This window comes from Anabrus simplex, chromosome 5, assembly GCF_040414725.1.
Source record: "Anabrus simplex isolate iqAnaSimp1 chromosome 5, ASM4041472v1, whole genome shotgun sequence".
NCBI lineage: Eukaryota > Metazoa > Arthropoda > Insecta > Orthoptera > Tettigoniidae > Anabrus > Anabrus simplex.
The window spans coordinates 98,305,786-98,327,977 of NC_090269.1; positions in this window are offsets into that span (position 1 = coordinate 98,305,786).

Sequence of the window (22,192 nt, forward strand, 5' to 3'; positions counted from 1 at the left end):
AAAAATCATAGAAACTAGCAGTCTCGACCATGCACCAATTGAAAATAGTTCACATTATGAAAAACATATGGCAGGCTACTCATGCACTCATAAAGTTTAAAATTAATTTCTAATGGAGCTTTAAGGCTTATCTCAGTATTTCATATGTGTACTTCAGGTCGATACGACGCCAAGTTCTGGCATCAGAAATGTCTATCACAGCATCGTAAAAATTAGGCCTCTTCATTAAGTCACTCAGAAATTTCTTCTCATTCGCAACCAAAGAGAGTGCTGAGAGTCTGTCCTGTACTTGTGAATTTCTTTGGAAGGTGTGTATCCTTTATAAGGCTAAGAAGCTTCTTTCAGCCAAAGCTCTAGTTGCCGGGATGGTGAGAATGAGGTCAATCAATTTTGTTGCTTCTGTATATGCTTTTTTAAGATCACTGGTGTGCAAATATTGGTAGAGGTCATATGCATTATTTTTCACAAGGTCTGGCTTCGTGTAGAGGACAAACAGTTCATTTTAAAGTTTTTTGCAGTCGAAATTTCGTCCATAGGTCTTCACTAACGACTGATATCCAATGTTCTGGAACTTCATAAAATTGTTAAACTGGTGAATAGCAAGTAACTGAAGGAACTCCAGCTTGTTAATATCAGAAAATCTATCTGATAGTTGCACGGACATGATGCCAATTATTTATAAATACAATCGGAGGTACAATGTTTTCTTAGTTCCTATAAAATCAATTCTCTGGCGCTTTTGAGGGTAATCTTACCTCCCTTCATTGTCGTGCAACTTTGACCACACAGTTTCAAAATTATTTCTCGTTGTCTGCAGCAACGCTTTAAACTTCTGGATGTCTTTGGAGCAGAAGGCAATATCACATATTTTCTTCTGAAGGATCTGCTACAGAACATCAGACTGAGCGAGCACTTCCGCAAATTAATTTAGTAGTAAATAGAAATCAAAGTCTTGCAGGGTAACGTAGTAACCCCTAGCTTGAATTCTCGTTCCACCGTCCCACTCGTCTGCGTTATCTTTCATGTCTCTGAATAATTCAAGGAGATCTGTATAGACAACAGGATACAACTTCAACCAGCCTACCAGCACATATCTATCGGGTAGGTGCTACTGTTGGTAATCGTCTTTGTATTGCTTTATCAAGGCCCTTTTAGGGGATGATGATAAAACCCTGCTAACCCGGACAAGGTCTGAAAAATACTTTGCATTCCTTGACGTGGTTAATCCTATGATCACAGCAGTGAACAAATATAGTTTGGTCTTATTCATCCCTGACTAACTTCTGCAACCCACTGCGCTCTCCTGCCATCACTGCTGCGCCATCAAATGTCTCTGCTACTAACTTTTCACCACACTGAAATTCTTGTGACACTCCAAAGAGATGTTTAGAGAGAGAAACAGCAGAACGGTCACCGCTTACATCACAGAATTTCAAATATCTCTCTTGAATGTCGCCTTCGGGAATAACATATCTAAGTACAGTCAAGAGTTGTGCTCTGTTAGAAACGTTTGTACTTTCATCCAAAATAACGGAAATAAAGTTTGTTTTCTTAACTTCGTCTTTAATTTCGCTGGTCGTAAAAGTAGCTATAGCTTCAATAATATCATTTTGTATATCAGAAGAAAGTCCTGAGAAAACTGTAGATGTTTTTGTAAGTGGTGCCGAAACAACTCAGCTTTCTTAGCAATTAACGCTAGTATCATCATCATCATCATCTGTTTACCCTCCAGGGTCGGCTTTTCCCTCGGACACAGCGAGGGATCCCACCTCTACCGCCTCAAGAGCAGTGTCTTGGAGCTTCAGACTCTTGGTCGGGGATACAACTGGGGAGAATGACCAGTACCTCGCCCAAGCGGCCTCACCCGCTATGCTGAACAGGGGCCTTGTGGAGGGATGGGAATATTGGAAGGGATAGGCAAGGAAGAGGGAAGGAAGCGGCCTTATGTTAGGTACCATCCCGGCATTCGCCTGGAGGAGAAGTGGGAAACCACGGAAAACCACTTCCAGGATGGCTGAGGTGGGAATCGAACCCACCTCTACTCAGTTGACCTCCCGAGGCTGAGTGGACCCCGTTCCAGCCCTCATACCACTTTTCAAATTTCGTGGCAGAGCCGGGAATCGAACCCGGACCTCCGGGGGTGGCAGCTAATCACGCTAACCACTACACCACAGAGGCGGCAATTAACGCTAGTAACTCTGTGTAATTACCTCTGTTATCATATTCTTCAGTTTCTCTATGACCCGTGAAAGGCAATCCTTACTTTGAAAGAAAACACACAGTATGTATTAAAGTGCTGATAATATATCTGTTATTGTTTTGCTAGCTCATTATGCTCGTCAATTTTCTTTCTGTAAGCTGTACTCAAACAGAACTCTATTCTGAACCTTCCGAACTGAATCATATCGGCAACAGCGTTGATGTGTGCTTGACACCTCATGGCGTCCCTTTAAAACTCTGAAACTATCTCAATTGTCCACAACGTCTTTATTCCAAGCATTATTTTCTGAGGAAAATAGAATACATGGCCAACAGTACAGTTTATCAGTTTTTGCACACCACATAACCAGTCCGGATCTATGTACCACTAGTCATGAAAATATCGTACTGTTCTTTTCGATTCCTTGACTACATTTTTAAGAGAAGGCGTTGGTCTAGCTCTTTCAATTATGTTTTTCTTTTCTTCAAAAGTTCTTAATGAAAATGGCTTGTTCATTAAGGTTTCTATTATAAGCTACATGAACATTCTTGGCCCGCCAACTCACTTATTTTCGAGGTGGAAGCGACAGCACTCATTGGTCCTATAGGCTATCCTTTGCCTAACATAAATTACATACAGATTCATCCTTTAGCAAGAAAAGTCACATCGTATTATAACAGAAAAAATAACGCAATAATGTAGCAATGCACTATTGAGCGCGGTGGAACGAACGGACAGAACAGCTCAGCACTGGCGTTATAAGCTTTTGTTTCCACTTTCCATTGTGGTAACACGACCGAAGAACTTAGCAGGATTCATCTCAGTGACGTGGAGAGAGGGGTCTTGCTTGTCGCAGGCGCAGTAATGCTCGCCTAGCTGTTCCGAGAGATTCAAAATGTAACCACTGCATGGAGTTGGTAACAACCTCTTGCTCAGTTTTGACGGTGGCAGTCTACTGCAATAGAGTTCTCGCGACACGTCTATGCGAAGAAACAAAAATATTTAATATTAATATTAAAGAACATTCGATTTTTATATTTTCAAACTGTTAGCAGTGGTAACAGTGGATACTAGAACTCTTCACCAATGGAAGGAGGGGCCACCGTATGTCCTCTGGCTAATCGGGAGCTCTCCAGCCTGACTCACTCATTCCTTCCAGAGGGCTGACAGTCGCATGCATACGTAACAAAACAACAGCACAGAAACCAAATTAAGATAAAATGGACCTGCCATATCAATAATAGAAAATACAACAAAGGGATTACATACAAGCAAGATATTGCAAGGAACTATACCAAAACAAGAACTTAGATGATAACGGAATAAGAGGACTTAAAAACAAAAAATAAAAACCTTAAAATTAAAGATTAATTTTGAGGAAGGAAACTCAATTACAATTAATCGCAAAGGAATTCACAAAATGTTTACAAAACAAGCTCTTTTAGGATGACTGAACAATAAAGCGAGTTGGCTGTGCTGTTAGGAGTGCACAGCTTTAGCTTGAGACCCCAACTAGAGTATGGTACCAGCGTATGGAACCCTCACCAGGATTACTTGATTCAAGAACTGGAAAAAATCCAAAGAAAAGCAGCTCGATTTGTTCTGGGTTATTTCCGACAAAAGAGTAGCGTTACAAAAAATTTGGGCTGGGAAGGCTTGAAAGAAAGGAGACGAGCTGCTCGACTAAGTGGTATATTCCGAGCTGTCAGTGGAGAGATGGCGTGGAGTGACATCAGTAGACGAATAAGTTTGAGTGGTGTCTTTGAAAGTAGGAAAGATCACAGTATCAAGATAAAGCTGGAATTCAGGAGGACAAATTGGGGCAAATATTCGTTTATAGGAAGGGGAGTTAGGGACTGGAATAACTTACGAAGGGAGATGTTCAATAAATTTCCAATTTCTTTGCAAATATTTAAGAACAGGAAAACAACGGATAGAGAATCTGCCACCTGGGTGACTGCCTTAAATGCAGCTCCGTAGTGACTGATTGATTGAGATAGTGGGTTCGAACCCCACTGTCGGCAGCCCCGAAGATGGTTTTCCGTGATTTCCCATTTTCACACCAGGCAAACGCTGAGGCTGTACCTTAATTATGGCTACGGCTGCTTCATTCCCACTCTTTGCCCTTTATTATCCCATCGTCATCGTAAGACCTATCTGTGTCGGTGCGACGTCGAGCAACTTGTAAAAAAAAAGTACTATCTTAAATAATTCCAGTGCCTCAATAGTAGCCTGAGCGGTAGAGAGACTTATTACGAGGTAAACATTGCACAGATTGCCTACAAATTATTATTGGACGATTACAGTAGATATAATTATTACCACCAATATTGAACCACCTACACATCTGTTGCGTTACACTTAGGATACCCGCAAAATGCATTTAAGATTACGGTACACATGATAATAAAATGTATTTCTGCCCTGTAATTTGTTCTCTTTTAGATTAAATAATATTACAGAAACTAATTATTTGTGGACAGCGTTTATTTGCAACGCGCGTCACCTAGAAATGACCCACAATACATGTAGGACACAGACGAAGAATAAACCCACGGTATACCCTTCCTATCGTAAGAAGTGACTGAAAGGGGCTCCAGAGGCTCTCAAAATGGAAGTGTGGGTTGGCGACCACGGGGCCCTTAACTGAGTCCCGACATTGCTTCCACGTACTTGTGTTAGTCTTCTCACTTTCTCACGACCTCCACTAGTCAGCCCTGATTATTTTACGACCCCCACGATATTACGCCACGAGGCCTTTCATTTCGGTCTTTCATTTTCACGCCCTTCATGGCCCTTGTCTTTCTTTGGCCGATAACTTCATCGTTCGAAGTGTCGGACCCCTTCGATATTTTACTCTGATTAGTGTTAATTGAGAAAGGTTGCCTAGTTGTACTTCCTTTTAAAGCAATAATCACCACCACCACTAGCAGGCAATATTATGAATATATTTAGTTTTCCTTTTATTATTCTTAATAGCAGATGTTTATCGAGTTATACTTCCTCTTCAATAAACACGACCACTATCCACGAAGAAACCCATGTCGAGGACGACCTAGGACTGGATTCGAACCCATCGATGGGCCATCTAGTGGCCAGCGTAGCCGGTATTAAATTTGGTGTGAAGCATTCCTGTGGTTAAAGGTACAGCGATGTACCCAGTGCTTTAGTATTAAGAGAGAAGCAAATGAAAAAAAGTGCAGAAGGGAAAAGCAAAGAAAATAAAGAGTGTGTAAAAATAGAGGAATAAAGAATGAAGAGATACAAAAGGAAGCAGAAGACAACTGAGCAAAACGATGACAAAACAAAGAACAAGGTGGGACGTACAATAAAACTGAAGTAAAGTAAGAACTAACGGGGAAGTGAACAAGAAAGTACGAGCGGAGAAAAAGAAACAGCAAAAGAAAGAATAAATAGAAGTGGGAGGTCCGTCGCCTTGGTTGAATGGGTAGCGTATTGCTCTTCAGTTTTGTGGGCCCTCGGTTCAATTCCTGGCCGTTCTGAGGATTTTAATTGTATGTGGTTAATTTATCTAGCTCGGGCACTGGCTGTTTATGCTCGTTGTAATACGTTTCTCTCCATCTGTATACAACACACCCACCACACTAGGAACTTCCACAGGAACACCGCACTTCCTACTTGTATGTGTCCCGCATGCTCTAATGATGAATAGGATGTTCAGTAACTGATTTTCGCAGTGGTATTACGGTTTGAGGCAGGTTACATCAGAATACAAAGAGATAACAATCGGATAGTCGCTCGCTGCACCTTTGCGTTAGTAAGCCTCGTTTTCGAACGCTCAGTAATGGGCTGGTATTTGGTACAGCAGCACTACAGTTGCTATAATAAAAATATTCCGGGCTATTATGCCGTGGTCCACTGCGGTAGTCATGTTCTGTGGCGTCGTGTCGATACGCTCTCCTGTATTCCGCCAGCAGTAGTCGAAACGTCTGGGAGAAGCGAGAGGAGTGGACCACGGCATAATAGCCCGGAAGATTTTTATTATATTGACATCGGCCGTGAAAGCAGCAACGACGAGTACATAGGCATAATTTTAATACGTGCGGAATCTGGTCGGAATGCAGCCGAAGCTCGGAGAAAGTATGCACAGGAGTCTCCAAATAGCCGCCTGCCTTCTATACACGTATTTCGCCGAACGGAGTTTCAATTAAGGGGACCCGGTAGGGTCTATATCTATAATGTTAAATTTACTGTTTTCAGGTACCGTACATTTATCTCAGAAACGGTTCATACTAAAGGCTTCATTTTTTTCTCATGCTTTCTTTATACATTCTTGCGTGTTTTAACATAGGGGTTTATTCATTAGAGATATTCGTCCATTTTTAATTTTTTTTAATTCAGTGCAACATTTTTGGAAAAAAAATAGCTCACTTTTTAGCCCCTTGTTTCTGTACTAAACACTTCTCTCCAAAAACGTTGTGTTAAAGTGTGTATATTATGACTTTATGTAATATCTGAAAGTTTCAAGATTGTATACTAAATAGTTTTTGAGAAAATGTTCCTTTTGTTCAGAAAAAAGTGAACTTGCAGAAACAAGCCTTCAAAGTTTTTCAATGTAATCCTGCCCCATATGATGGATCATCTGGGTTGTCTTGCATCTCATCCTCGTGTCTTCTTCTCACAGCTCTCTTAGTTTGTCTTGACAGTTTTTTACAGTCCTTTTCTGCACCTTCAGCCTTCCTTTTCCGTTCTCAATCGATTTTCTTCATACTTGTTATCATGTGATACCCTGGAGAGATTCCCAATTTTTCTAAGGTTTTACACTTTATGATGTTACCTTCATTATATGTAGCCACAGCATCGTAACTCCAAAATGCAAGGCATTGACCTCTACAAAACTCTCTTGGAAATTTGGGTCCAAATCAAATTATTAACACTCTCGTTGGGGTTCTGGGTTCGTCCATGAAGGCACTTTTCAAGAAGTTGTGGCTCTGCTAGATCTCTAAACAGTGGTCTTATTGCTTCCATTACAGACTATGCTTGTGATCATATGGTTTACCTGCACACACATATACCACCATTGAACGGGAATATGACGAGGTTCGAACCCACTATCTTCCGAATGAATGCAAGCTCACAGCTGCGCGACCCTAACCGCACGACCAACTCGCTCATTGGGAAGATAGTGGATTTGAAACCCACTGTCGGCAACCCTAAGATGGATTTCCGTGGTCTCCCATTTTCACACCAGGTAAATGCTGGGACTGTACCTTAATTAAGGCAATGGGCACTTCCTTCCCATTCCTAGTCTTGTCCTATCCGATCGTCGCCATAAGATCTATCTATATCGGTGCGACGTAAAGCCAATTGTAAAAAAGAATACATAGCCTAAATATAATGTGTTAGCTAGCCTCGGAAGGACCAACAGATTTCCAAGAAGCTGAAAATAAGACTAGTAAACTGTATGAATTTCCCATACTAACTTAATGTATGAAAGCGAGGTGCGGATATTAAGATAGGAGATGAATAATATCGATGCAGCTGAAATATTTTGCTGAAGAAGGATGTTAAGAATTCCATGAACAGATAAAAAAAGCTTACAATGTGAAGGAGAATTTCAGGCCAGTCGTAAGAGGCGACTAAAAGGGGCCCCAGGGGCTCTGAACTTTGGAGCGTGGGTTGGCGACCACGGGGCCCTTAGCTGAGCCCTGGCATTGCTTCCACTTACTTGTGCCAGGCTCCTCACTTTCATCTATCCTATCCGAACTCTCTTGGTCAACTCTTGTTCTTTTCTGACCCCGACGCTATTAGGTTTGCGAGGGCTAGGGAGTCTTTCATTTTCACGCCCTTCGTGGCCCTTGTCTTTCTTTGACCGATATCATCATTTTTCGAAGTGTCGGATCCCTTCCATTTTTCCTTCTGATTAGTGTTATATAGAGGATGGTTGCCTAGTTGTACTTCCTCTTAAAACAATAATCACCACCATCAGGCCAGGTTCGGCTCCATCAGCTGAAATACTTTGGCCATGTAATGAGGAGAGAACCAGAAAATATGGAAAAGTTGATCATCGACAAAAATTAAGGGACGAAGACCACGAGAAAGAGTCCCAAACAAGGTAGTGATGAGTGATGAATCGCGATGAGTGAAATATATATGTGTTTGTGTAATTTAGATAATTAATATCAGTATATTAATAGTTTGACTAATGATATGCACACATTAATTTAAAGTGGCTCTTATGTTACATAAACATTATATTACTATTCAAATGAGTATTTTATATTTCATTTTTTCGTTATATTTATTGCACAGTAAGTAAGGGTAACGGTGCATTCTGCCCGAAGGCAGGTCCGAACCTCCTCAGAGGTGTGTCTGAGCCGGAATTTACGTGCGGTAGGATGGCCAGCTCCTTTCCGCTCCTCCATTACCTAACCCCCCCCCCCCCCAACAGCGCGTGGCAACCCATCCAAATCTTGACCACACCCAATGTTGCTTAAATTCGGAGATCTCACGGGATCCTGTGTTTCAACACGGCTACGGCCGTTGGCTATTGCACAGCAAAGTAGTTACTGTAAGTGAAATCGATGGTCATAAGCCCTAACTTCGCCACAACCAAAGACAAGTAAATAAATAAAATCATTAGAACACCAATCCGCCTCTGTGGTGTAGTGGTTAGTGTGATTAGCTGCCACCCCCGGAGGCCCGGGTTCGATTCCCGGATCTGCCACGAAATTTGAAAAGTGGTACGAGGGCTGGAACGGGGTCCACTCATTCCCTCTTCCTTGTCGATCCCTTCCAATCTTCCCATTCCCCTACAAGGCCCCTGTTCATCATAGCAGGTGATGCCGCCTGGGCGAGGTACTGATCATCCTCCCCAGTTGTATTCCCCGACCCAGAGTCTGAAACTCCAGGACACTGCCCTTGAGGCGGTAGAGGTAGAGGTGGGTTACCTCGCTGAGTCCGAGAGAAAAACCGATCCTGGAGGGTAAGCAGATTAAGAAGAAGAAAGTAAGAACACCAAATCCAAAGTAAAACTCAGAGAAGAAATATCTGAGCCATTTACGATTAAAACAGGGTTAAGACAGGGAGATGGTTTATCGCCATTACTTTTCAACTGTCCGCCTCTGTGGTGTAGGGATTAGCTGCCACTCGCGCAGGCCCGTGTTCGATTTCCGGCTCTGCCACGAAATTCGAAAAGTGGTACGAGGGCTGGAACGGGGTTCACTCAGCATCGGGAGGTCAACTGCGTTGAGTGGGGGGGGGGGGGTCGATTCCCACCTCCTCGAAGTGATTTTCCCTGTTTTCCGTGGTTTCCCACTTCTCCTCCAGGCAAATGTCGGGATGGAACCTAACATAAGGCCACCGCCGCTTCCTTCTCTATTCCTTCCAATCTTCCCATCTTGCCCCCCCCTCCCACAACGCCCCTGTTCGGCATAGCATGTGAGGCCGCCTGGGCGAGGTACTGGTCACCCTCCCCAGTTTCAACCCCCGACCCAAAGTCTCGCGCTCCAGAACACTGCCCTTGAGGCAATAGACGTGGGATCCATCGTTTAGTCCGAAGGATAAACCAACCCTAGAGGATAACCGGAAGAAGAAAGAAAGAAAGAAAGAAAGAAAGAAAGAAAGAAAGAAAGAAAGAAAGAAAGAAAGAAAGACTTTTCAATTATGCTCTAGAATTCGTGAGAAGGGAATGGTACAAGGAAAACCTCAGAATATAAAGATTGAAACAAAGAAAGATCAAATAAACTTAAATTGCTTGGGATTCGTAGAGGACTAGCTAGCGATATTCCAGAAGCCAGAAATCAAATAAGTCTACAACATATAGCACAAGAGATAGGACTCCAGATATCATTCGAAAAGACTGAGGTAATGGTAGCAGATCTACCAGTAATAAATGATATAAAAGTAAATAACAGGAAAGTAAAAATAGTTCAACAAATTAAATACCTGGGAGAAATTATAAACAACTTGGACGAGAAACCTAAATGGTAAGAAAAAACTATGAATGATAAAAGCTTAAAAATTAACATGGTCTACATACAATAAAAATGAATATCACTCAAAACAAAATTGAAACGTTACAAGACGGTGGTTCAATCAGAAGTGAAACTCTTTTTTAAAGTCACTCAGAGAAACAGAATCAACAAAATTCTAAAAGAAGGGAGAGGAACAGGAAGGGCATGCATAAATAAAAATATCAAAATGATGGGCAATGGTGGATAAGGCCAAAGGAAGTGGTGTACAGAGAATTGGTGCCCATCAGAGATACTATACGGAAGAAGAGGATCTCTATTTTTTGGTCACATTATGAGGACACCAGAAACCAGATTACCGAGATATATGTCCGACTCGTTGGCTGAACGATCAGCGTACTGGTCTTCGGTTCAGAGGGTCCCGGGTTCGATTCCCGGCTGCGTCGGGGATTTTAACCTTCATTGGTTAATTCCAATGGCACGGAGGCTGGGTGTATGTCTTGTCTTCATCATCATTTCATCCTCATCTCGAAGCGCAGGTCGCCTATATGTGTCAAATATAAAGACCTGCACCTGGCGAGCCGAACCCGTCCTGGGATATCCCGGCACTAAAAGCCATACGACATTTCATTTCATTACCGAGAAATATTAGGGAGAAACTCTGGAATTTGAAGCAACAACTAGGATGGATTTAGGAAATTAGAGAGGATATGGAAGAACTGGAAATAACTCTGGACAATTTGTAGAACTAAACAGAAAATAAAAAACCCTAAAAAACATAAAAATAAGATTTGGCCGTGCGGTTAGGAACGCGGGGCTGTGAGCTTACATCCGGGAGATAGTGGGTTCGAATCCCACTGTCGGAAGTCCTGAAGATGGTTTTCCGTGGTTTCCCATTTTTACACCAGGCAAATGCTGGGGCTGTACCTTATTTAAGACCGCGGCCGCTTCCATCTAACTCCTAGACCTTTCCTATCCCATCGTCGCCATAAGATCCTGTTTCGGTGCGACGTAAAGCCACTAGCAAAAAAAAAAAATAAATTGACTAACCACATATAATGTAAAGGGCATTTAGAGATGAGTAACGACAGAAAAGATCACGACAGGGCAATTCGGAATATGGAAGAAGATGATCAGAAAATGATTGACTGAAGTAGTCCAATAAGGCCGTAAAAGCAGAAGAAAAAGAAATAAAAACATTAATTAAAATGAAAGAAGAAATTAGAACTATATGACTAGACTAGTTCGGATGAATGCGGGGTACTAGAAAGTGTCTTTGAAGTGGTAAGCGCTGTGTGAATGTGGTATTTCTAAAGGGCCCCATAGACGGTCCGTCTTACTGTCCGTCTTGCCTGCGCAGTTCTAAGATGAGAGGTAAGACGGAACACGGAAGAGGACACAGACGCTCCGTTTTGCTGTCAGACTTGCGATCAGTTTTCGCTACTCGTGCACGGATAACATGCCAGAGGAACTTCTAATTTACACCGCTCTAGCATTAGCTTTGAGATCAAAAGCTAAAAAGAAAAGGGCTTGATCAAAATGGGCAAAAGCTTGGTTAGTTAAACGAGATGCACTGTCGCATATAAATTTAATGAAAGATTTAACTCTTGAACCAGGTGACTGGTACAATTATTTGAGGATGGACAGTGAAACGTATTTATACCTTCTTCACTTGGTAGCGCCCCATATCAGAAAGAGTGACAGTGCAATGAGACGGGCAATAACACCGCATGAACGACTCAACGTCACACTTCGTTTCCTAGCAACCGGTAGAAGTTACGAAGATCTGAAATTTTCCGCTGCAATTTCAGTCCAGTCTTTGGGAGTAATAATTCTTGAGACTACCGAGCTCGATAGCTGCAGTCGCTTAAGTGCGGTCAGTATCCAGTATTCGGGAGATAGTAGGTTCGAACCCTACTGTCGGCAGCCCTGAAAATGGTTTTCCGTGGTTTCCCATTTTCACACCAGGCAAATGCTGGGGCTGTACCTTAATTAAGGCCACGGCCGCTTCCTTCCCACTCCTAGCCCTTCTGCAATATATAAGGTACGCAAGAATCAGTATCTCAAAGTAAGTAAAATTTATTTATAAGTTTCTTGCACAAGGTAAAAGGAAATGTATTTCATGTTAATTTAATATAAAACAAGGTATAATGTATGCTTAGAGTACAATAATAAACAATTAAATAACGGAGTGTGAAAATTAACAGTCTTCGTCCAACCAACCTAAAAACAAAAAACATAATTAATTACATCGGGTTAAATTATATTTTAGTTGCATGATTTAATAATAATAATAATAATAATAATAATAATAGTAATAATAGCAAAAAGCAAAGTCACCTCCGTACAGGCCATGAAGGCCCTTGGAGGAGTGGAAGGTAAAGGCTTCCACCATTGTTAACCTCGGCACGTGATGGGGTAGAGTGGTTAGCTCTACGCCCGGCCGCCTTTGCCCCCAGGAATTAACCTGGTACTCATTTTCGGTGTAGGCTGAGTGAACCTCAGGGCCATATGCACCTCCGGAAGTGGAAATCTCGTTTCTTAAATTTTACGACTTCCTGACGGGGATTCGAACCCACGTCCTTCCGGGCGAACCGAGCACGCCTTTACCGCCTCGGCCAGGCAGCCCCTTAATAATAATAATAATAATAATAATAATAATAATAATAATAAAATAATTTTATTTTGTTTCAGTTTCCAAAAAAAGAAGATGAATGGATATGTATTGGACAACAGCTTGAAAGAAAATGGAATTTTCCAAATTGTCTGGGTGCGGTTGATGGAAAACATGTAAAAATAACCTTGTACCGCGTACTCTTTACTTTTGATTTTCCACAAACACGGATTACAACGGTATAGCTGTATGAATTCCATTAGAAACGCTCGAGGCACGATTCTTAAATCCGACATTATGTCCTACGTGCGAACTGCACTGTAGGAGCAATTGGTTAAAACTGACGCTAAGTCTGAAGACCCCACACACGCTCCAACTTGCTCGCCGACTTACCTGTACACGCACAGAAAAATCAGGCGCTGCCAGATTCACTTCGAGCCAAGCCTAAGACGGTACAGGGATGAAAATTCTACCACACACGGTCCGTCTTACCTGTCGTCTTAGAACTGCGCAGGTAAGACGGACGCTAAGACGGACCGTCTATGGGGCCCTTAAGTCAAGCTCATTCTCACTTAGACATCCACCTGTAGATGGAAATCCTTCCAGTGAGCATTGCCGCACCATCCAGTTGTAAAGCCGCCCCAGGGTCTGACGAGAAACTCTCCAAGGCCACGCTGGGCCAGGGCTTACGTAACACGGCCAGTCGGCGTGTTAGGCTGGTCGAGCAGGTGCTTCTATCATCAACTTAACCCATTGACATACGATAATTCGCTTGAAAATGTGCTGTTGAATGCGATGTTCTATTTACACCTTGCGTTATAAATGTTGTAACCTACAACATTTCATTTGCATCTGAGATTCCTACCCCACACCGTTGGTCTCAGAGTTTCCATGGATTCCTGTACATTGGCGATCTCAAGCGGGGCCGTATTTAACATGTTTGCACCCTCCCCCCACCCCCTACTGACGATTAACAAAATACCACCAGCCCATTTCACAATGAGATTAACGATGCATGTGAAAATGACCGAAAGTAAGAGCATTAAATGCATAAACAATATTCAAATTTTAGAACATTAAAGAGAAAAAACTACACAAAAATATAGAATACTTCAAAAGTCAATAAAGCTGTGGTGGGTTTTCTTCGTACTTACCGGCGGACAAAGGGATCGGTCACATCGTCATAGACCGAGAGACTTGGCCGTGCAGTTTGGCACGCGCAGCTATGAGCCTGCATTCGGGAGATAGTGGGTTCGGACTCCATTGTGAGCAGCCCTGAAGATGGTTTTCCGTGGTTTCCCATGTACACACCAGCAAATGCTGGAGCTGTATCTTAATTAAGGTCCCGGCCGCTTCCTTCCCACTCGTAGCCCTTTCTTGTCCCATCGTCGCCATAAGACCTATCTATCTCGGTGCGATGTAAAACCAATTGTAAAAAGGAAAAAAAAGGGCACCGTCATAGTCTCTGGATTTTAAGAGTTCGAAGAAGAAAAAGTCCTGTAAGTTTTTATTAGAAAAAACAGGAAAGAAAATATGTTTTTATTCGTTGCAATGACGAACAGGACCGTTCGTCTGAATTGTTGGATTCAGCGGTACATAGGTAGAAACGTAAACTTAGGTCCATACGGATATGCATTTTTCGAACCGTTTTATCGCATACAAATTCGTAAAACATTTGGTACTTGCCTTTGAAGTAATATGATCTGCGCCGTTACAATAAGGACGTTACAACCATAAAATTTCGTGATACACGTGACGCGATAATATAGTCTGGTCTGACATCATAGTATCAGTACGTATTTGAAGGTAACTCATTGTTTCATTGATCAACCATTCTTTAAAAAACGATAATAAAAAGCTTGTGTCATGTGTTCGAATGATTCGATAAAACTTACTGCTCCGTTCCCCAAAGAAAAGTGTTGGCACCCCGGGTCGGCTCATGTTGGACCACCCATGAATCCGGCCCTGATTCCCAACTGAAGGCGATTCATATTCGAATCCCGAGAGCACTCGCGACTGACAGACCACACCTCTCTAATGAATAATTATCGATCTTGGGCCCTTTGGACCTTGAGTGCAATTTCCGAACGAATTATGAAGTCCCCGCTTCTTGCACCCTGTTTACCTTATACTGTAAATACTCGTAGAATCGCCTCAATTATCAGATATTTCTAAGTCGCCGTATTCGAGGAGTTCCTCTTCCTCCAGAGGATAAGGCACGTGGCTTCCTAGAATTTACCGAGAGAGTTGGCTACGCGGTTTGGGTTATGTAAATGTGAGCTTGCATTCGGGAGATAGTGGGTCAGCACTGTTGGTAACTGTGAATATGGTTTTCCGTGGTTCCAATTTTCACACCAGGCAAATGAGGGGGCTGTACCTTAACCCTTTATAAGGCAGTACTCAATAAAACACTTTCTTTTTCTTACTAACTTTATTTACAGTCTCTATAAGTGCTAAATAATACAATTTAACAGAAAAAAAAAGACAATCCAGTGCTCAGGAGGTCAGTAATAAGATGGGAATTTACTTCCGACCACCTGCTGTCTGCCATTCAGAAGTGGGAACATATTTCCCATGACCCACCTACGGACACAATTTCAGTTCAGTTAGTTCACTTTTTGTTTTGCAGAAATATTTCGGACATCTATGTGAGCTATGGGAAGCATATTCCCACATACAATGTGAAATAAATTTATATCTCAGAACTTTTCAATTGGTAAAAGGAAGTAAATAATCTCAGAACAAATGAGAAAAATGCACAATAATCAAAGAAAATTCATGTAAATAGTATATAGACTTATAAAATGTTGATTTATTACCCTGTTTTTACTTCATAAATCTTGTTCACAACAGGTATTGCGCTGGCAGAATGGCGCTTTTCAGATGTTTTCCAAAGAAGCTTAAGATTCCAAGGAGATCAGAATAGTTCCACAGATATTCCCAAGAGTGCAGCACACATCGAAACATGGGAAATAAACTCCCAGCGCCCAGAAATGACAAAAACCGAGGTGGGAAAATAATTCCCACCGCCTTGTAAAGGGTTAAATCAACAATGATAATAAAATGAGTAAGAAAGTAGTAAGAAAACATAGCATGCTATACCAAGCTTGGTAATCAGATGACTAAAGATGGATTTTATGCAATAACTATAACTTCCAACTACATTACTGTAACGTTGAAAGCATATTAACACTACGATCGCTGTGATTTGGTTACACCCTAGAACCACGGCTGGATCACATTATAACTCACCTCTCCTTTTAACATGGATATGTTGTAGGGCTGGGTTCATTCTGGCTTTGAGTCATCAATTTCCTCTCTGTGAATGGGGGTGGTAGAGTTACACCCACGGTATTCCCTGCCAGTCTTAAGAGGCAACTAAAGGGACTCTCAACTTGGGAGCGTAGGTTGGCGACCACGGGACCCTTACCTGAATCCTGGCATTGCTTCCACTTACTTGTGCCAGGCTCCTAATTTTCATCTATCCTGTCCGACTTCAGTTGGTCAACTTTGTTCTTCCCCGACCCTGAAGCTATTAGAGATTTCGAGGCCTAGGGAGTCTTTCATTTTCATGTTCTTCGTAGCTCTTGTCTTTCTTTGGCCGATGTCTTCATTTATCGAAGTGTTGAATCCCTTCCATTCTTCCTCTCTGAGTAGTATTATATAGAACATGGTTCCACTTGAAACAATAATCATTAGGCCTACCAATATCCCCCTGTGGGCGGTAGAATAACACCCACAGTATCCCCTGCCTGTCGTAAGAGGCAACTAAAAGGGCCCCCAGGGGCTCTGAAATTTGGAGCGTGGGTTGGCGACCACGGGGCTCATAGCTGAGTCCTGGCATTGCTTCCACTTACTTGTGCCAGGCTCCTCACTTTCATCCGATCTCACTTGGTCAACTCTTGTTCTTTTCCGACCCCGATGCTATTAGGTTTGCGAGGGCTAGGGAGTCTTTCATTTTCACGCCCTTCGTGGCCCTTGTCTTGCTTTGGCCGATATCTTCATTTTTCGAAGTGTCGGATCCCTTCCATTTTTCCGTCTGATTAGTGTTATATAGAGGATGGTTGCCTAGTTGTACTTCCTCTTAAAACAATAATCACCATCACCACCACGCCTACCAATACCGAGTCATCAAATTCCCGAGACCATTGTAACTATGGCAACGAGTGTTGCTCTATGTCAGGGCCTCTCAAACGCCCAAAATCTCACGCGTGCAGATAGAGGCGCAAGAGCTCCGTGCACTGTGCATCGCTGCCGCTCGGCATGGCTCGGATCAACGCTTCGTCTCTGGGCTACTCGGCTAAGCTCGGCTCAACTCGCCTATACTCGGCTCAAGTCAGCCCGGATTTGGAGCGCTTCGGCGCAAGTGGGGCAGAGGGAGACAGGCGGAGCGAGCGAGACAGGCGTGAGGAAAGAGAGAGTAAGCGCTATTGCTCCAAATCGAGGAGTGGGGGGGGGGGGTCTGCACTATGGTCAACCAAGCCAAGTCGTCTTTTGCACCGTGCACAGTGCATGCACCACGCGCATGCACCCTGAGAGGCCCTGCTCTATGTATACCAGGTCAGTAGCGCCATCTTCACCCTGTACACTTTCCTCTTGTAACTAAGAGCTTGAGGAAATCTCTTATCAATTAAACCCCGTTTTGCTCCTCAGTCCAGAAGTAAAATCTTTCAACTGACCGGGAAACGAACTCAAGGCCTTGGAATGAGAGTCTACTGACTTATTATATTTTTGTAAATTTCAAATATCTCCGGAATTATCTGTTCCATCTCAAAGCTGTACATAACAAACGATGCAGCAATTGAAATTTCAAATCTTTTATGTTTCATACATACTATAACAGAGATATTCACGGATTTTAAGTCCATCTCCACCAAACATCGCTGGCCTACGATGTCGTAAGCCCATAAAACTGCTTAAAAATAACATAACATCGACTTTCGCTATCTGGGATGTTCTCTCTCTCTCTCATATCCGCTGGATGATGTTAAAGTCTCAATTGTATAAAAGCTAACCCTTTCAATGACGGGCTTAACAATTAGTATTAATATTAACAGTAAGTAGTGTTTAGCACTGGTAGACTATAGCGTACCTTTACTGTGAAGATTAGTACTTGCAGAGGTAGGTTTTGAGAACGATTTCGTGGAAGTTCCACTCAACAATATAACAGCTCAGTGAAGTATCTTTTCACACGTTGTCCTGCATACACTTCCGTCATTTAGCCGACCTTGATTACTTTTGACTCCCATCACACTTTTCAGAGACTTTGGACTACCTAAATAATAGAAATATCTTTCAACTATTTAGACGTGTTTAAAACCAGTTTATAAAAATGCATCTTTATTTTCTTGCCAGTTATTTACAAAATACACTATACAATCAGAAAAAAACATCACGTTATACGCCATGGAATGGTACTACGTTTCATAAAGTTTATTCCATCTTTAGTAAGAATGAGATCGCTCTGAGACACTCTCTCATGTTGGTTGTATCTTCGTACATTTTACTGTATTCTCGATTCTTTCATCCAACCTTCGGTAAACAGTGTTCGTTTTCTTTCCATCAAAATTTAAGCCAGATCTCATGTACGCAAAGGCTGAATTTTCCGGTTCTTCCTTCAACCGAAGCACTATGTCTCTGATTCTGGGATTACTCCCAGAGCAGTGTTCATATGCTAGTGCGCTGCAGGACCAGAATATGGAAAAAATCACAGGCAACATTCCATCCGGGCGGAATATTCACAAGATTCCACTTTAGTGGAAATTTCACTGAGTCCACTTTTCATATAATCTTGGGAACTGACTGAAATCTGGTGCAGTATTTGTTATTTTCAAGAGACCTATGATGCTGCATGGAGGGAAGGTGTTGTCTAAAAAGTGGCTGAAAGTGAAAAGATGGCAATTTCCATCACAGCTCATTACATGTTGAATTCAATATTACAAGTATTTATGGGCAGTAATCGCAGCAAAACCTGAAGTTCTAAAAAACTGTCTTCCTCAGGGTTCAGTGCTGTCTCCCATTCTGTTTAACTTAGCCTATTGGGTTCGAATCCCCGTCAGGAAGTCGTAAAATTTAAGAAATGAGATTTCCACTTCCAGAGGTGCACATGGCCCTGAGGTTCGCTCAGCCTACACCAGAAATGAGTACCAGGTTAATTCCTGGGGGTAAAGGCGGCCGGGCGTAGAGCTAACCGCTCTATCCCATCAAGTGCCGAGGTTACGGATAGTGGAAGACTTTACCTTCCACCCCTCCAAGGGCCTTCATGGCCTATACGGAGATGACTTTGCTTTACATGGGTTAGAGGTGGGAGGGGCTTTTCCATCCACTTTATGCACAACAGCATTAGACTGGTCCATTCCTCGATAAGATTACTGTCCCTCAGTCTGGTGGAATAATAGACACACATTGATGATGAATACAGTCCTTAACCAAACCGTGCGGATCATCTGTGGTACAGTGGTCTACTCCACTGTTCTGTCTTCCGGTTTTAAGTCACACTGAACCTACGAGGATAAGGAGTCACAATTATCTTGTTCGGGAATACAGCAAAGTTTCCCAGAATCTTTCCCTCCCTATCCACAGGGATTTACCAGTAAGACTCCAAATTCTAAAGTCACAGCTACCCTCAGTGAAAGTAGTCCAAAACGTATCTCTAGAGGTTACAGTGGAATGGATGAATGACACTCACGTCAGTGTGGCTTGGTGCTACTCCCCTTGTCCTTGTTTCACAGGAATTCTTCAAACTCTTGTACTTTGCCCAAGCTGACAACAATGCGATGGGGAGAGATTGATGCTGTTTGCGTGGAATAGGGTCTTCGTGTTTTTGTTTAATAAGAACAATCCCCGTTCAGGCTTTTATCTTCTACGAAAACCTGGGGTATCGCTCAATCGAGTTAGAGCAGGTCATGGAAGGTGTGGATCACTATTCCGTAAGAGGTGTATGCGGCCACACCCCTGCTGCGACTGCGCAGAACTGAACCAGACTCTTCATCATATAATATTTGATGTGACAAGAGAGCTTTGAATGGACCGATTGAGGACTTTACATTTTATCTGACGAGACCCAACATTGACTAGAAATCCTCAACCCAGCATTGCAGTTTTACATCTTATGACCCCTTACCTTCATTGTTTCATTATTTAGATTTCTTTAAAAATCAGTGTGTATGCCATAACATTAAAAACTGGCTAATGTCACATGACTTGCTCGCATAACAGACCTTGGATATGGAATTGCTGCAAATACCCTTCTTACGATTTGTTTCCTCCCTACTTAGACTTCACATGACAGCACCTGAAGTTGTTGTAATTCTTAGTCTGAAGAAACTTCCAACGGCTTCAACTTTCCCCTCATATTCCTGTTTGAATGTTTAGAATGCCAATAATTTCCTTTTAATTAACTACTCGACGACGCACGTCTATTGCCTATTATTCACATACTTTTTAACACGATACCGCAAAAACTGCAACCCTATTTTGCGCAAGAAGCATCCATCTCTCCCCGCCGCCTCGCTGCAGTCAACGCATTGTTGTCAGCATGGGCAGAGTACAAGAGTTTGAATAATTCCTGTAGAATAACAACAAAAAAGCCAGGAAATTGTACGAAAGAACAAATGCCCAAACACTATTAAACAGGCTCAACTACGGTTCTAGGTAAAACTACATTATTTTGCGGGGGTAGAGGGGTGCTTACTTCCTGGAAGGTGAAATTAGTTTGTGATAGTTAACGACCCTTTTTAAGAATAAAAACGTATGAAAATCTAGCACTCCAGAGGCAAACACAACGAAGTTGGGAAAGAAAGAAGTAAGATTTGGGTCAGTAATGATCCAGCTGCGGTTATAGTATTAAACCTACTCACAAAGCAAGAAGTGTATTTATTTATCTGGTTCTTCTTTTTCCGTTATGGCATCCTAGGAACCACTTAATGCAACAATTAAATGTGTAATAATGTTAACACGTCTTGACTTATTGGTGTAAGTCTACAACTTGTTGTAAACATGGGGCAAGCAAATCTCGTTGGAGATACGTAGATATGAAAGAAGTAGCCCAACATGGCTGCTTGCAATGATGGGGCAAAAGTCATGTCAACTATTTTTTTTCTTGTAGATATGGGAACGTAACACAAACGTATATGTGTCGTGTGGAAGTTCTACAGTAGCACGGTGGGTAGGAAAGTTTCAGCAAGGACGTGTGTCAACCAGTGATGAGCAACGTTCGGGACGACCTGTCAGTGTGCAGAACGACGTGGCACTCCTAGATGAAGACAGACGATAGATGCTACTGGAGTTAGAGAGGGCAAGTGACATCGAGAAACGCACCTTCCCCAGGATATTGCTTAATGAGTTGCAACTGCGCAAAATCGCATCGCGGTGGGTACCGCATGCACTGACGGAACTTCAAAGGTGGGTGCGCTATGCAATATACTCCGACCACCTTGCACGCTGGCAACAGGACGGCGATCAATTCTTGTCACGAATAATCGCCATCAATGAATTTTGGGCCAGGGCATACGAACCAGAACTGAAACGTCAGTCAGCGGAGTGGCCACATGCTGGATCACCAAGGAGGCAGAAGGTCCGTCAGAATCCTTCCCCAGTCAAATTAATGGTGATCGTCGCGTATGACGTCAGGGGTGTCATTGTTTGCAACTTTGTTCCACATGGCAGAACAGTGACCGCACAGTACTACAGGGACTTCCTGGTGTGACAGGTACGACGTGGCGTTCGGGAGGAACGTCCAGATCTTGTGGACAGTGCAAAAATCCTACACGACAATGCAAAACTACATAAAGCAGAGTGTGTAGGGCAGCTACTGCGACGTTGGGGATGGGAAAAATTGGAGCACCCGCCGTACTCTCCCGACATTTCACCCTGTGACTTTCATCTCTTTCGAAAGATTAAGGAACGACTACGTGGTAGGCGGTTTGGAACACGAGAGGACATTGCTAATGCTGTGCGCCAACAGGTGACCCGATTCACACATGGTGCGGCAAATGCTGAGGCAGATGGTATTCAGCGCCTCCCACATCGTTGGCAGCGTGTGGTGTCAGTAACAGGGGACTAGTTTGAGGGTCTTTAGGCCCAGGTTTGTCATGTCAACTTTATGTGTACTGTGTTGTCATTCTCTTGCACCGCGAAGGCCATATTGCCCTATATACTACCGTAAGAAAATTAGTGTGTGCGATATTTCAGTGCTATTCATTGCCCACAAATGTAGTTAACACCTTGTCCTTTCGTCTGCATATGTCACATTTTCCTACCGGACTGGTATCTTCAAGAAAACAAAAAGTTGCCATGACTTTTCCCCCGACCCTCGTATACATATATAACGCTAACTTGGACGTTTCACAAAACTCAAGCTCTTAATCCAGAGGGAGTTAAAAGGTGCGGTTTGTACCAAAATCTTCCAAATCGTCTCAATAGTACAGGAAAAATCTTGGATTC